Here is an 18,595-nt window from a genome sequence, read left to right on the forward strand (position 1 = left end):
AAGCACACTATGTATGTCGAGCCACAACATGAGCTAACTTAGGAAATCCAATAGGTTTCGAGTGGTCTTCAGGTGGTGAGCAGCCTTTAGGTGTCGAGTGAAGGTTAAGTGCCGAGTGAAGAACAAGCGTCGAGTGACTTTAGGTGTTGAGCATGATACAAGTGCCGAGTGATATTTGAGTGCTGAGTCACAAAAAATGCTGAGCAATACAAAAATGCAATGAAAGCTAAGTAAGCTAGTTTGTTACATGTGTCAAGCATATGGAATCAGTAAGTGCTGAGTAACACAGAATACACATATGAGTTTGTAACCTCACTAATTCATATGTAAACCATTTTCATGGTCGACATATGATGAATCTCGAAGGATTAAAATAATTAGATCGAATCTTTTGTATTTCCTATGCAATCTACATGTAGCCAATAAGAAAAATGGAGAAGGCATGCAACCAATAATAAAAGTGCAAGGAATGAGTGGGAAACAGAGATTCAATATGGATCATAGATCCATATCTAACCCTAAGTCTTTGAATGTCTTTATAAGGAAGACTAAATCTCATTGTATATGCGAATGGATGAAGGTGTGTAAGGGAAACTATTTTTAGAGTGAAGAATATCAGATCTCAGAGGATCAAGATCAGAGAAAGCAGATCAAGTTCTTGTATTCAACAATGAAAGGATTGTAAGCTATCAAGTTTATTACACCTAATACTCTCTAGCAATTGTATTAGAAAGGAAACCCTATGGTGATAGGTTAGCTTAATAGCTAGTTTGTAGATCCTTTAAATAGGTGATTAAATCCTTTAATAGGGTAACACTTCATGTAAAGTGTTTGTAAATCCTTTAATCATGTCACTATTGATATAGTGTAAAGCCTTTAATAGGGTAGACCATCAGAAGTGGTTTAACATTATTACTACAGTGATTTTGTGGGTATCATCCCCACCCTATTTTTACCTTCTTATTCCTAGAGGGTTTCTGGGTTACCAAAATTTCAAGTGTTGTGTGGTGATGCACATGTGTTTTTCATAATTACTTAATGTTGATATGCATGCATGTACATTTCAATATTATGTTATTAAGGATTTGTGAAAAATAGGTTAAAAGCTAGTACTTCTGATTCACCTCCCCCTCTCAGAAGCATTCTTTCCATTAAGACATTTCAACACAGCAAGCATTGCATGGGTAGGGAAAATGACTCCATAGCCCAAGTGGAGGAAATAATAAATGGAGTCCAAAAGAAGTTTCAAGAGATTCAGGAGAAGAAAATGCTGTGGAGATAGGATTTTTCCAATGTCACTCATATTGAGGCTATGTTGATGATAAATTGGAAGCATTTGGAAATGCATGAACAAAAAGTAATAGAACTAAAGAGAGAAAAGGGAGTCTAGAAATAGAGAATTACCTACATTGCTTTACCTCATTAGTTAGTTATTTCTACATTTACCATTGCTTACAAGACATGGAAGGCTGCAAGAATTGTGACTAGCACAAACATTTCTTCCTGACATGGAACATGGTTCGAAAATCGGATCTTTTTTTCTCCTATTTATTTCCTTTTATGCATTTTTGTTAACATGGTTGTGTTAACTAAGGAACAATATACTTCTATCAAGGTAATTTTGGATAGTTATCTAGTCCTGTGCCATATAAATATGTAATAGATAATATCTAATGGGGTTCATCTCTCTGTAGACTAAGACAAAAATACTTTTGTTTTAAAGTTTTGCACTTTGAATTTTTAATAGAATATTTCCTGGATTAGCAAAAAATTGAAGTAAGATTCTATAGTTTTATGTGTTGAAGTTTTCTAAAGTAGATAGTATTGTCTACTTTATGATAATTTTCATTCTTGAGGGTGTATGTTATATGTGAAAGTAAAGTTACATTTTCTTTGTATTCTGGAATTATTATTTTTAAATCTTGAAGGTTGTGGGAGGTGGAATCTATATTATTTCACTATCTATCCTTATTTTGACATTCGATCATGTGGATGATACTAATTGTTAAAATCAAATGGTTTTTCAATATTCACATTTATCTTGTATTCATGAAATGACTTAAATCTTTTCACTATTTTTAGTAAAATACTCATTGGGAAGATTTTCCCTCAATAAAGAACTTAATGATTATCTATTCATAAAAGGTTAACTACACCTTATATAACACAAAGAAAATCTTAGATAAATTCTTAATTCTATTATCTCAGCCCATGAGAATATTCATTCTTACTCATGTTCCAATAATCAGGGGTTTATTATGAAAATGGACATTGTTAAGGCCTATGATAGAGTTGAATGGGCATTCCTATCTAAAATTTTACATGCTTTTGGTTTTGACCATAAGGTTGTTGGAGCTATTTATCAGTTGATTTCAACCTCTTCTATAGCTATCTTGGTCAATGGTAGTTCTCATTTTTTCAATCCTTCCTATGGTTTGAGACAAGGAGACCCTTTATGCCCCATTATTTTTGTTATTATGGCTGATTGTCTAGGGAGATACATAGGGGATTTGGTTCAAAAAGGTGTTATTAAAGGTTTGCAATCTTCTTCCCAAACTCTTATTTGCTCTCATGATCAGTTTTTTGATGATATAATCTTTATGGGTAAATTTGAAGTCAATGAAGCCAAAAAATTGAAGCAAGCTCTAAATTTGTATTCTTCAGCTTTGGGTCAATTGATTAATTGGAATAAAAAGTGTTGTGTTTTTTATTAACACTCCTATTCCTAGACAGAATAAAATTGCTAATATCCTTAGGTGTTCTATTGGATCTTTCCCTTCAATCTATTTGGGTCTACCTTTAGGTTTGAAAGTCCTTGATTCCTTTTGGAAAGATCTCATAAATAAATTCAATAAGAAGTTGGCTGGTTGGAAAGGAAATCTTTTAAGTCAGGCAGGTAAATTAACTCTTCTTAAGGTTGTCTTCAAAGTATACCAACTTATGCTTTGAGCCTTTTTAGAATTCTAGTGAAATTTGCTGATACTTTTGAAAAAATTCAAATGAATTTTTTATGGACTGGGATTGAGGGAAAAAAAAGACTGCCTTTAATTTCTTGGGACCAAGTTTGTAAGCCTATTAGAGAAGGTGGACTGGGAATCAGGATAATAAGAAGTATGAATAGAGCTCTATTGGCTAAACAAGGTTGGAGAACTTATCATGATGACAAAGAATGGAGTACCATATGGAAACATAAGTACCTTTTCAATGTTAATACTTTAGCTGATTTCCTTTCTTCTCCTAATGTCCTTCATCCATTTGCCATATGGGGAGCAGTTCAAGGGACAAAGAATGCTCTTGGAAAGGGTTGTTATTGGAAAATTGGAAATGGGCAAAAGGTGAGATTTTGGGAAGATGTTTGGTTAATGGATCATCCTCTACTGGAAGACTTTCAAGATATTGCTCAAGTTGACATATGTAAGAAAAAGTATGGCATTTTAGTGAGTCATTACTGGCATAACAATTCTTGAGTGAAATTGACTGATATTGATCAAGGCTTTAATAACATATAATTAGGTTTGAAGGATTTTTCTCTATATCCTCTTATTAGGATGAGATGATATGGAACATTGATTCTAGTGGTCAATTCAAATTTTCTACTCTATTTACTTCTAGGGAGAAGGGTAATCATCCTTTTTGGTCTCAAGATTGGATTAAGGGTCTCGTACCTAAAATAAATTTTTTCTACTGGATTATGCTTCAAAATAAAATCCTCACCTAGGATAATCTACAAAAAAGAGGTATTAATGTGGCAAATAGATGTACCTTATGTAAAAATGGATTTGAAGACAAAGACCATTTTTTCTTGAACTGTTCTTACAGTCAACAAGTTTGGTTTGAGATTCTCAATTATTGGAATATAACTTGGGTTCATCAAAACAATATTGAACTTTTTTTTAAAAGTTGGAAGTTTCCTTCTACAGATCTTGATTTTGAACTGCTATGGAAAATAACTCTTCCCCATCTCTAGTGGGGTACTTGGAAAGAAAGAAATAATAGAATCTTTAGAAATAAAGATTTGCCAGGATGGGTGCTTGGACAAAATATTGTTATAGCAATAAAGGAAAATTTCAAATCTCAGAGGAAAGTTGTTCAAACTTTTCAAATTGACAATCCTTTTGCGATCACGAGGTCCTAATTTGAAAATTGATAACCGAAGATAAACTTCTAGATGGAAAACTCCCCCTAATGGATGGATTAAAGGGAACTTTGATGGTGCTGCAAAGGGTAATCTGAGAAGAGCAAGATGTGGAGGGGTCTTAAGAGATCATGTTGGCAATATAATTGATGGCATTGCAGTTCTTATAGGTAATTCTAATAGCCACATTACTGAAGCTACTACTGCTCTATACACTATGAAGTTAGCAACTGATTCAGGTTACTGTAAACTATGGTTGGAAGGTGACTCATTAAATATTATTAACATAATCAATAAAAAAAATTCAATTACTTGGTCGATTGATATAATGGTCATGGAGATTAAATCTCTAATTAATAAATTTGAAAAATTCATAATATTCCACACTTATCATGAGGCTAATGGGGTAGCTGACTAGGTTGCCAATTATGCAATCCAGATTGGTTATAAAATGATGTGGATTGGTGAGCTAAACAAGCACATTGATCTTAAAGCCCTTATTAATTATGATGTTACTCATGTGAAGGTGGGAAAAATATGCCAAGATTAGAAATTTAATGATTTTTGGTAGTGGGACTATGGTTGTTAGTGTTCCTTCCCTAAGGAGGTACATTTATGTGATTACAAGGTGGGATTTTCACGTATCATCTCTAAAGTGGGTTTTATGTGATGTGATGAAAATTTGGTATCTATTTAACTTGTTTGCTTTCAGCTTTTGACTGCTTCTTGTTTTAGCCATTCTCTGTAATTCTCTAAAAATGGGAGGTGAGCCACGTAAACAAGAACCCAAAAATTGTAATGAATGGAAGGTTAGGAAGGATGTTTGGAAGATTTTGCAAAAGGGGAAGGCGACCAGTTATTTGGAACACCTTCATGGGTTCAAATTGCATCTCACCATGGCCTTTTTCAAAAATTGGACTGAGGACAGGGTCTCTTTACATGGTGTTACTGTGAAATTGACAGAGGAGTTCATAGTTGAGATCACGGGTTTACCCACGAAAGGCATAAAGTTCACTAAACAAACCAACATTTCAAATGTTACTTTCAAAAAATTTCCTAAAATGAATGTTGATGAGAAAAATTTAGAAAAAAGTGGAGATTTCTAAAATTTGGAGCAGATAAAGAAAATTTGGTAGGATGTGCTCTCCTATACCCGTGAGTATTTCATTCTAGATGGTAGAAATAAAAGAGTACGTAAATTTCATTTTGTCTTTCTCAATCATTTTAGACATAAGGATAGAGTTTCTTTTCCTTTCTATTTGCATTTTTCTTTGCTTCAAAGTTTGCATGCTCATAAGAAGAAGGAGTCGCGTCCTATTTTACATGAAGGTTTAATTCTCCTTATTGAGGGTTACTATAAAAGCAAGTCCATTGTTTCCACTCCTTCATTAGATAAAAATTAGGGTTCTATTACTAATTATCATTCTAAAAAGAATAAGAATGAAGAGAATGTTAAGGGTAAGAAGAAGATTCTCAGAAAAAAACCCTTGCATTCTCAAAAGGACAAGGTGGAATTGAACTCTGAGTTTGAGAACTCTGAAAGGAAAGAGGATGATACTCTAGAGGAAAAGGAAAACATGGGTGTTGGAGATTTTAGTTCTAACTTGGAAGGTTACTCGGAGAGCAAAGGAAAAAGTGGGAAAGAGGATGAGGAAGAAAATAGTGAAGAAAACACAAAATAGGGTAATACTAGTGATGAGGGTAATCAAAGTGATACTGATGCTGGTGAAGAAGAGATGGAAAAGGCTAAAGAGGACCTTATTAATATGAGGGAGAAAGATTAGACTATTAAGATTACTTCACCCACCAGAGAGGTTTGGAATAGGACAAAAATGAGGACCCTACTGCTATAAGGGAGGAGGAACAGACAGATAAGATTGCTTCTCCTACTAGAGAGTTTGTGGATGAGGACAAGAATGATTCTCCACAGAGGGAAACTATGCTTTCCTTTTTGCATTCTGCTAAGAAAAAAGCCAATTCCATTCTTCAAGTTGATTCATGGATATATAATGAAATAATGAGTCTAAAAAAGAAAATGGATATTGTGCAAAAAAACCAGGATATTGACCATGCCAAAATTAGCTAGTTGGAAGTGCAGGTGGGAAACATCCCAAACAAACTCAAGTATTATGAACAAAACCTAAACACTTATTAAGGAAAGTGGTAATAAAATGGAGTAGGTGACTTCCAGTATCTATGTTGCTACTGCCGATCTTGGAAAATGCACAAATGAAGAGATCATATCTCTAGGGGGTCCAAGGAAGAGAACTAGGCAGAGTTCTAGGAAGCGGGCTCATGAGGCTACTGGTTCCATTCAAGACACTGCAGAGATTGGAAAAGAGGTTGTCAAAATGATCAAAGAGTTGTAGTATTAGCTCTCACTAGGTTTTGATCTCTAGTTTTTATCTCAACTTTTGGTCTTTTTTGTTGGTTGTGGTTAATGGTTTATGTTTTTGGTCCTATTTACTGGTTATTGTCTAGTCTTTAAACTAGGTTCTAGGTCCTTGTAAAACTTGCATACTTTTACTGGATATTCTATGTGATTTTAGGTCCCTGTAAAACTTGATTTTGATGCTACTTTTTGAGTAGGTTTCATGTCCTTGTAAAACCTGGTGGACTTTAATGCTTTATCTTTTCTATTTTTGTAAAACCTGGTGGACTTTAATGCCATTTAAAGCAATGCAATTAGGGGCTTTTTTGTGAGGATTGATAAATTATTTAGAAACCCTAAGTAGTCTACACACAAATTCCTCCTAATTTTCATAGATTAATTCAAAAAAAATTTAGATAGGTGAAAATCAAGCCAACAAAGGATTTGTCTAGGGATGCATGCCCCTTGCAGGCATGACAAGAATTTAGAATCACTAGAGGAATTAGACACATACTTGACAACCTAAGACAACTTTATGAGACTATAGAAAAATATATACATATATATACAGAGGCTATACACATATGCATAGGGAAAAAAAAATGTACAAAATATACAAACCCTAACTATTGTGCATGGAAGATAAATACCTTCAAAACATAAGTATTTCTTAGGGAATTGTCCATGAACTAGCAATTCAAGAAAGTTCCCTGATAATTCTTTGATGAAATATGAATCCTCACCCCAAGTAGAATCAACTAGATAGGGACCAAGCTAGATAGGATCAAATTTTCCATGTTTACCTTTATCTTCTAGCCTTGCATTCCACATTAGGAAAAGATCATCTAGTTCAAAAAAATTTCAATTGCCTGCCTATCATATAGATGATTTTTCTATAACTTTAGTTTTATATTTCTTGCAGAGGCTTCTTTCCTTGTTTCAGTCAATCCAACTAATTCATCCATCCTTTCTTTTATGTCATCAATGATATTATCATCATACATTTGGATGTAATTATATAATTGCATTAGGTCATTTTGAGGCATTCTAGCCTAGATTCTATACACAAGGTCAAAAGGTGATACATCAATTGCCTTCTTCACTATCACTCTATCAACCCAGATTACTAACTGCAATTTAGAGTCTCATGCCTTCTTGTTGTCATTCAAAGTCCTCTTTATGACCTTCAAAAAGCCTTTATTTGTAGACTCAACTTGTCCCTTTTATTTTGGATGATAGGATGGTGAAACTAACTTGGTGATTCTATACTTATCACATAATTTAATAAATTCTTCAGCTCTAAAACACATGGCATTGTTAGTGACAATTCTTTCAAGACATCGAGAACATGTTATTATATTATTCAATATAAAATCACTTACCACTTTATTGGTAGAATTTCTTGTGGGAATGGCCTCCACCCATTTTGTAAAGTAATTGATTGCCACTAATATCCATGAATAGCCAGTACTAGACTTGGTTGAAACTTCACCTATAAAATCCATCCCCCATTGCTAAAAGGGTGCCTATACTTCAACTAACTTTAGAGGAGTATTCCTAAAGAAATTTAATTTTCCTACAAATCTCTTACAAGAGTCACATTTTCTAACCAAGAATAGTGCATCTTTAAATAATCTAGTCTACCAAAAGCCTTCTCTTGTGATCTTGTGGGCAATAGTCTTTTCCATGTAGTGCCCACTACATACCCCCAAATGCATGTCACTCAATACCTTTTCTGATTTATGTTGATCAATGCATTCCAAAAGTGTTCCCTCAAAATTCCTTCACCGTAGATCTCCATTTACAATAATGTATTTGAATGAATGAAATTTTGTAGTCCTCTTTTTATTGTCTGTCAGATGGGGTGGAGATCACATATGTTATAAATAGTATATCACATGCGTGTACCAGTCACATTGATCCATATAACATGAATCTATTTTAAGGCCCTCATTCATAGAATTTATTTGATTAGAATCTATATTGGATTGAGCCATAAGCTTTGCTAATCCTTGACCTCTTACTAACTTGGTGATCTAAATATCAATATTAAACTCTTGTATTCAATTGATCCATCTACACCTTCTACTAGACACCTCTTGCTGAGAGAAAATATCCTTTACTATTGCACTAGCCATACAAGCAATGAAAAAATCACCTACTAGGTAACACCTAAACGCCTTGACAACTTTGACTAAAGAATATGCCTTATTTTCATTGATTTCATACTTAAGTTCTACAGGCTATAGAAATTTACTAAAGAATGCAATGTGTTGTTCATGACCATCTTTATTTTTCTGAAGTAAAACTACAACAATGGTATGAAAAGATGCAAAAGAAAAGATATGCATAGGCTTTCCATAATTAGGTGTCCTAAGGACTGGTGCATTCTTAATGGCATTCTTAATTTCTTGGAAAGAAATATTAAGCTCATCTTCCCAACTAATAATTGCTCCTTTCTTGAGCATTTTTAAAATTGGTCTACTCACCTCAACAAAGTTAGTCACAAATCTCCTTAAGAAATTAACTTGCCCAAAGAAGGATTGTATACCTTTGACATTTTTGGGCTTTGGCACCTTATCAATTGCTGCCACTCTTTCAGGGTCAATCATCACCCCATATTTGGAAACTATATGACCCAAAAACTTCCCCTCTATTACTTCAAAAGTGCACTTCTTGGGATTTAGAGAAACATAATATTTAAGGCCTTGATAAATTTATTTTCCAGATGCCTATAATGATCTTTTAGATCTCTTTGAATATGTAATTAAATTATCTTGATACACCACCATGAATTTGTCAATATATTCTCTAAATTCTACATCCATGGCCCTTTGACTAGTTGCTCCTACATTTATGAGACCAAAAGGCATCCTCACATATACATAGGTTCCCCAAGGAGTAGTGAAGGTTTTCTTAAACTATTCCTTCTCATCAACAAGGACTTGATTTTATCCTAAGAAACCATCCATCATAAAAATTAGCTATGAACTAGTAACTTGCTATAGCATAGCCTCTATATTAGGCAACCTATAGTTATCCTTCAAAGATGCAATATTCAAGTCCCTAAAATCAACACAAAGCCTAATGTCACCATTCTTTTTTCTGACTAGTACCAAGTTAGACACCCATGAAGAATGCCTAATTGGCTTTGTTATCCCCCCATCGCTAAGCTTCATAAGTTCTTCTTGCATCTTAGGGGCTAAAGTAGGATTCACAAGCCTTTGCTTTTGTTTGAAAGGTTTAACATCATCCTTGAGAGGTATTACATGCTGAGACAAATCTTGCCTATAAGCGTTAAGTTCATCATATGACCATGGAAAAAACATGTTTAAATCTTCTTAACAAGCTTATCAAGGATTTCCTAATTTCATGGGATAAGGTCTTACAAATATATAGCTTCTTTAGGGATTCAGTAGTGCCAAGATTTATCTCTTCTAGCTCCTGTGGCTTCTAAATATACTTGGTCTTGGTTATCAAAAACATTTTCCAAAACCACCAATCCCTTGGGTACCTTGTTAGCCTTGAGCTACAAAATCTCTTGGCCATAGATCCTCTCCTTTCCATCTACTATTTATATCCAAGCACTATTTTCTAGCTCTTGGCCATGATATTTATCAACACTAAGGAGGAAATTTAGGATGTCCTTATCATCCTCAAATACTTGCCAACTCTCCACATTGTCTAGAATTGATGGTCTATTTTACATTTAAATAGAAGACACACCAGAAAATGATATGCCATCTAGCTTAATAGCTATATACACCCTAAAATGGTCACCTAGACAATGGGTCCCCATTATTCAATTTATCAAATTTCCTAAATCAATGGTTTGTAATATTTTATTAAATCAATTCAAATCAATTTCTTTGATCAATTTTTAATTAATTCAATTATTTCAACATTTCCTAAGGTTTGATCATTTTATCCTAAGTCTTATTAATTAAAAGAAAACCTCTCTTTTAATTAAATAATTAATCCACATTTAATTAATTAAGAGAAAAACCCCTCTTTTAATTTATTTAAATATTTCCTATTTAATTAAAAGAACTTGCTCCCTTTTAATTAAATAAAATCCCACTTGAAAAAGGAAATTAAAAAAATAATTTTTTTTCCTCTACACTTAAATGCACATATTTCTAAGCGGGTTTCCATTTAATTTTCCTCATGTTTTCTCATTGGTGGAATTTTATCTCACATAGACCATTCTTTCTCCACCCTTGATTAAATCTTATTGTCTCTTAATCTTAATTGTCCATTCCTCTTTATAAGGGAGAGCCCTCTCCTCATTTTTGACATCCATGATTATGCTATTGCTATGCTATAGGTTTGGAGAGGGATTTTTGGAGGAGTTTGAGCATTAAGAATTTTTGTGGAGAACTTCTATCTTCTTGTCTTCTTCTCTCATGCATCCATGGCTTCCATCATCATGATCCATCCTTGAATTTTCATATTATCTTAGATCCATATTTACTTTCATAGATTAATCTTGCAATTGTTATTTCCTTTCATAGATTAGATTTCCTTTATTGCATTGCTTTGCATTGTCATCATTTAAATTAGTTTACATCTTCATTTACATTCATATTTTGATATCTGAATCTATAATTTTATGGTGTACTTGCATGGGCACAAACTAGGTCAAACTGAGGGCCTCCATTACAAACCCTTGCACTCCATAAATAGAGAGTTATGAGCTATCATTCAAGACCCCATTCTTGAGAAATCTTGGATATAATGACTCATAGAAGTGTGCTCACATTTTAAGCATACATTTTTCATGCCCACCATGGGGAAACCCACCTTTACTTGTTGGTTTTAGATATTTTTGGAGCTAACCCCCTTATGCAGATTTGTTTGGAGACAAAAAACCCTAAATCTGAAAGATTTGATCATATCTCCCAAATGGTTTGGTTTTTTAGCCTAAATTGTTTTTTTTAGGGTGATGACATATCAAAGAAGCTTTAGTAAAATGTTTAGATTTTTCTGAGGTATTTTCAATTTTTTATTTATTTTTCTTGATTTTTCATGAAAAATCATTTTAGGGCACAAATTAGCAATTTTTTTAGAAACTTCTACATTTTTGGAAAGGTCTCTAAATTATAAATAGGGCTGGTTCTTTGTGTTTTGATTTTAGAGATCATATTAAGGCTCAATAATTTGATTTACAAAAACTGGACTATTTTGACAAAATGGCTCTCTAGGGCACAAATGAAAATATCTTTTCAAAATTATCACATTTTTGGAAAGCTCTCTAATTTTTTATTATGGTCTCTTTTCTACATATAAGGTTTTGGATCCGAATTCATCTCATATATGTCCAATCTTGTTGACTAGATCAAAAATCAATATTAAAAAAGGGCATTTAATGAATATATTGCATTGAATTTTCACATGGATCAATGCATGATGCGAGCTTTCATTTGGGTTATTTTTTGGTTATTGTCACTCTTAAAAATTAGATTTTTAGATGTTTTGCATAAATTGGATATATATTGCATATCTTGTGTTTTCTTGTTTTGCTTGTTGTTTTGTTCATTGCGAGTGAGCATTCAAGCGTAAATAAAAGGTATAAGAGAGAAAAGACATGTTGCAAGGATTAATAGGTATTTTTTTTAGATCTCTAGAAAATTTGGATTTGGAAGTAAAATGAACCCTCTCATGTGTTTGGCTTGAGTGCTTTTACATGCTTTCATAGATTCACACTTCATTTGGTCCTCTAAATTGGATCTAGATTTACTTTCACATATATGTTTTTCACATAGTAATTAGGCCCTATGAATACTATTTGTGGATTTCTTGAAGAAAATTTCTTCATTCTCTTTCCTTACTTGTGAAGCTCTTCTCGATGATAGATCCCCTTGTAGGTAGGGAAGGATATTTGTTATTATCTCACTATTCTGCTTGGGTTTGTCCTCAACATCCATTAGTACTTTCTCTTTTGAAATTTTTTGTATTTTTTGTTGGCTTTTTCAAAAAAATTGTGAGGTGATTTTGAATTAGTGTGTCAAAGAATCTTGTTTCCTATGTTTGGGTAAGGTGAAGAGGCTAGAGGAGTATGCTCTATTCGCTTGTGGGCACATTAGAAACTTGGAACCCTTGAATCCAAACCAAGTCCCCATGTGGTACAACTTTGTGAGTCTTCCTTGATTAGAGAGGATTAACTATAGTAGAAATTCAATTTATTGGGTCAAACACATTGACAGAACCTCAAATGATAATAACCATTTTTGACGTGGTAGTAGCAACCACTATATAAATGTCCTTGTGGGGGAAATCCTCATGGGTGTAGTATTTTGTTGGGTTGTCAAATCTCCTCAGTATCTCTAATTGATTAGATTCTCAAAATACATCAAAACCCTAGTGCACCAAGATTGGATTTCACCCATTCAAGATTGCAAAAGCTGCAGAGTTGAACATTACTAAGAACCATAGTGCTACCAAATTTTCTTTTCTAGGACTATGTGTGTGATTGAAAAATATTTTGAGAGCATACACAGTGGTGGTTCTAGGTATTAGACTAATACTACAACATTATTCTTGTTCATGTGCAAGATTTATTTATCCCTTATTCATTGTTTGAAGATGCTTGCTTGAAATTCTTGATTGTTTCCTTTTGTGTTAGGTTCATGATTGAAAATTTATCACACCTAGTTGGATATTTGAAACAAACAAAATTTGAGTTCCTGAATCAAGACTTTATGATCAAATTACTTTACTATCCTATTATTTCTAGTCTCCCTAAGTTGATCCAATTTAGATTAGGCTACTTACCCCATTTTTAGAAACTTGTTTGCAACTTGGGTTATTCTGCTTTGACCCCTTGAATTAGTGATATTTAATTTCACAATTGACCTTGTTTGGAGTTGGTGAGTTAGAGATCATCCTTGTTGAGAAAGATACACCTTTGGATTCTTTGGTATTATTCTCAGAGAGTCTTAGTAATCTCTTGTCCATCCACTTCCATAAAAATTCAAGTTTAATTATTTATAATTTGGGTAAATCATCCTCTTGGTCCATATATGCTAGGGTATTCACCCAAATTTGTGGGCACCTTTGTGGTAGTATTGGTTTATGCCTATTGTAAAATTCTATCTTATCACATCTCTTTTGGACAAGTGAGTTCTTTTACTATCCTAGTTTAGTACCAATGTTTCTTAGGGTTATCCTATCATCTAGTGCCTTTTCTTTCATGCCAATTACAACAAGATATTAATTAGATCAAGGAAAGCAACCTCAATTCATCTTTAAACAATTACCTTTAGTTCAAACTCATCAAAGGCATAAAGGAAAAGAACTTATGCTTGTTCAATCACTTAAGAATGTTCTAGAAGCTTTTTTTGACCCTAGTAGTGACCTTATTGAGTTGAGTATCTCTTAACATCACCTCACTTAGATATGGATATGTATTTTACAATGGCTCCATAAAAGAAGAATCAAAGTGGTGAATATTATGTTGACCTTTTTAGTGGTGGTTCCACTCATGAAAATAGATCAACCTCACCTCATATTGAGGATAGATACTTGGATGCACACCAAAGGGCTGAGAAAGGTAAGCATTATACCTATCAAGAAGATAAATCCCAATATGATGATCAAATGAGTGACCCTTCTAGCACTCATGTGAATGCAACATTTACTGGTAACTGGCTTAGATAGTCAAGACCATGTACATCACTCATGACACTTTTAGGTTATGTGAGTGGTAGACTCAAAGTACTTGAGTGTAAGAGAAAAGCCCTTCTAGAAGAAAAAGCTAAGAAGGAAGAACAATTTAGATGCCTAGAGGAAGAGATTTAAGTTATGATTGAGATAGAAAGGAAAGACCATCAAGAAGCACAAGACCTTCTTGCAGCTCCAAAACTTGACAATAAATTCAACAATGTGTACATTGGTCGTAAAAACAACTCTCCTCCATCCACCCCTCCTAAGACTCCATGAAATGGAAGACACTCAAGAACACCTTCACAATCTCCAAGCCCTAAGGGAAGGAGAGCTTTAGGACATGATGATTATAGGAGACCAAAACCTCCTAGATTTTTAAGATAACCTTCACAACAAGCTCATCATGGTTCACAATATAGAGGTGGTAGCTCAAACTTTGACTACAATTCTTATGATTTTATGTCTATGCAATGAGACCCACATTTTTAGCAACATATGCAAGCATATATGGACCAAAATAGAGATGCATGCTTTCAAAATTTAATCAACAAGGGTGATAAGGTCCCTAATAAATTTTGATGTAGACAAAAATATTCAAAAGCATGATCCCTCTATGAAAGAATAAATTGACCAATTGAAGAAATAGTTGAAGAAAATATCGACAACCATGAGTTCTTTTTTACTTGATCCAATTTATCCTAATCCTTTTGATAAGAGTGTTGACATGAAAGATTTTCCTAGAAAAATTGAAATCCCCCAATATCACAAATATGATGGAAATGTGGATCTGAATGATCATGTGCGTTATTTCTGTACTATGAGTTTTGAGTTTTCATCATGAGGACTCATACCTTACGAGATTATTTCCAAGGAGTCTTAAAGGTCAAGCAATCAAATGGTTTACCAATATAACTCCTCCTAATAAGACATTCCCTGAGTTAATTCAGATATTTTTTCAACACTTTGCATACAATCTTTCATGATTTGTCTCACTATTGGACTTATGTCACGCAAAGAAAAATCAAGGAGAATCCTTTGTTACTTTCTTGCAAAGATGGACATGATAGTGCTCTCATTATTCTAGGAATATTCCTAAGAAAGAAAATATTGAAATCCTCATTAGTAACATTGTTCCTAAGATGAAGTACGAAGTTAAGAAGATGGTTTTTGAGTCCTCTCATACCATGGTTGAAGCCACATTTAGAATTTTTTCTGAGAGAGCAAGGTATTTAGACAAAAAATGGAAACAACAACAATAATGGTTAGAATAACAACAACAATAACAAGGATAAAGGAAAGAAAACATATTGGCATAAGAAAAAACAAGTGGTTAATGATGGGTTTGTGGATTCCTCTAAGCCTAAAGACCAAGTTGTTCTCCATTTGGCTAGTGTCAATCAACAAAGTAACAAGCCAAGATATCAAGAAAGGCCTAAAGGAGAGAAACATAAATTTACACAATTGGTTGAGTCATATGAAGAGATATCCACGAACCTCCTTTCTCATAATCTTGTGCTCCCTTATGATGCCACAAAGTTCCACATACCTGAAGTTAAGCTATGGTGGTGGGATGAGAAGGCCTATTGCAAACTTCATAATGGCATTGGACATGATATTGAAAACTGTGAGAGATTTAAGCATATTGTTCAAGATCTTATTGAGAATGGAAAACTTGAAATAGATGGATTAAATACCAGTGTTGATCACACAACATTCAAAGAGCCTTTGCCCAAGTATGAGAAAAGCAAAGCTTCCCAACCTAAGAATGGCAAGGCTGCAATCAATTACACTTATGAAAATGCATAAAATGTTGTCGATATGCTTGAGTTTATAGAAGAAAGTGTCAACATGATGGAAGATAAAGATCCCAGTGGTTATGATTTAAATTTGAGCTCTTCTATCCTTGATGAAAATCCTGGTGCTCACTCTAGAGAGTCATCTCAAGGTCACCTTGTCATTAGAGGACCGAATTCAAACCAATCAAGTAAACCTAAGCAAGTGTCTTCCCAAAGTATCAATGTTTTTATGTAAAGTCAAGATCCCCTTGTCATCAAAGGGCCTAGTTCAAACCAACCAAGTAAGCCAAAATAAGTGCAATCCAAGTATGTTCCTTCAAAACTAGTGGTTAATCCTAGGTCAAATTATAATCTTGTTGATTAATTGCAAAAACCCCTGCTCAAATTCAATCTTTGAGCTTTTAGAGTAGTCTCCAAGACACAAAAGAAGTCCTTGAGGATGCTTTGTGCATGGAAAATATCCCCAAAAATTTAGATGTTGATGAATTCCATAACATGGTTAATCATATTGCTAGCCCTCATTACCTTTCATTTTTAAGGATGATAAATCTTTGAGCTGTCCACAAAATCTTTCCCTTCATATTGAGGTCATGATCCATAGAACCCATGTTAGGTGTGTGTTGATAGATGGGGGTGTTGGGCTTAATATTTGTTCTTTGAGTCTTTTAAAGACATTAGGTTATTTTGAACAATTTATTGATACCAAAAGGAATATTATTACCAAAGCCTATGATGAGGTAGAGATAAGTTCAAGGGGTTTGGCCATCCTTTCTGTTAGGACTGGTCCTATTGAAAAATATATTTTATTCCAAATAGCTAATTCTTGACCCCTTGCATATAATATTTTACTTGGTAGATCATGGATTCATGATATGCAAGTAGTGTCATCTACCTATCACCAATGTGTTAAGTTCCTTACAATGGAACAAATATTTATATACCTAGGGATAATACTTTGTCTATTAACTCAATTTCAACAAGTACTCATGTTCCCCTCAATAGAGAAGTAGATGATTTTGATGCAACTTTAGATGAATGTAAAGACAAGTTCAAATCCATAGACCTTGGCATGGGGGATATCAACTCAAATCCCTCATAGCATTACCAGTTTTACCTAGGTCTTATGGTAAACCTTCATAAGAGATGAAACTTTTCTCTTCAACTATGACATTATTTGACACATTTGTACAGTCATCAATGCCTATTCAAGATGTGAAAGAAGATGTGGCTTTTAGAGATTGGATTTATAGAGAAGAGAAATATATGCACAATAATAATTCACTCCCTCTCCTAAAGCTTATGGAAGAGGGTATACTTTTGTCAAGAAGATGGGCTATCCTAGACATGGCCCTCTTCATAATAGATTGGATGCTAGAGCTAAACCCCTTGATCATGGTCTTTTTAGATGCAAGTCTAAGAAGTTGATTGGCCTACGATATGCAAATCACAATAATGTTGCTCCTATCCTTGATAAGTCAGATAGTGAAGAAGGACAAGAGTACATACCTAATTTGGAAAATCAACAAGATATGTGTGAAGATTGTGTCCCTTATACTAATCTCTTTTGGAGAGATTCAAATAGTCCAGTATCTCATGAGACAGTTGCAAATTTAGTACAAGAGTGTGTGACCCTTGATGATATTGAGGCTTCCACGTCCAGGCATCCCAACCCTTCATGGTGTAAGCATCCTAGTCAAGATTCAAAAACATATTCCAATGAGTATGAATGGGACTCCCTCTCAAAGCCTTCTATAGTTGATATGGACATTGATGTTGTTCATACATATAGTTCTCAACCTAAGTTAGTCAACGATTCATGTGTAGGATCAGATGATTTGAACTCACATGTTACCTTAGTGGATAATTATTCACTTGTTAGGATGAATCCTAATTTAGGTAGTTTAGGAAGTTACTTGACAGATTCTAACTCTTTGGACACCAAAGATATCATTTATATTCATAACCTTGAACTATTCATCGATTTACCCCTTGTTCATCTTGATTTGATTGATTGGTCCTAATGCAATCATGAACTTGAGCTTTTAATGTTTCAAAATGATTATGAGATAGCCTGCTATTTGAATGCCATTAAACCTATAGTCTCTTCCACTATTGAACTAGCTACCAACATGATAGAGCCAGACATCAATTACCTTACTCATAAAATAAAAATAAAATAAAATAAAAAGAATACAAGTTTTGATGGCAAAAACCACTATGCGGCGGCGTCAGAACTGAAAATAGTAAAAAGAAAGGACATATTTGAGGGTAAAAATCTCTCTGAGGCACCTAAGGATGAGGTACTTGATAATCTTCGTATTTATTTTCAAGATAGATCTTCAGTGCTCATTGAACCAACACAAGCAGTCAATTTAGGTACAGATGAAGCTCCACAAATGGTACATTTGGCTCAGTCTTTGTCATTGCAAGAAAAAGAATCCTTCACTAAGTTCTTACAAGAAAAGAAGAACAATTTTTCATGGACCTATTTAGATATGCTAGGGTTGGACACTAATCTTATTATGCATCACTTATCCATAGCACCAGGTGTTAAAGCAAATAAGCATAAATTAAAAAAGATGCATCCTCACATAGCTCTTCTAGTCAAGGCAAAATTAGAGAAACTCC

Source organism: Cupressus sempervirens, chromosome 10 (genome assembly GCF_028749045.1).
Source record: "Cupressus sempervirens isolate cs-2001-9-10 chromosome 10, ASM2874904v1, whole genome shotgun sequence".
NCBI lineage: Eukaryota > Viridiplantae > Streptophyta > Pinopsida > Cupressales > Cupressaceae > Cupressus > Cupressus sempervirens.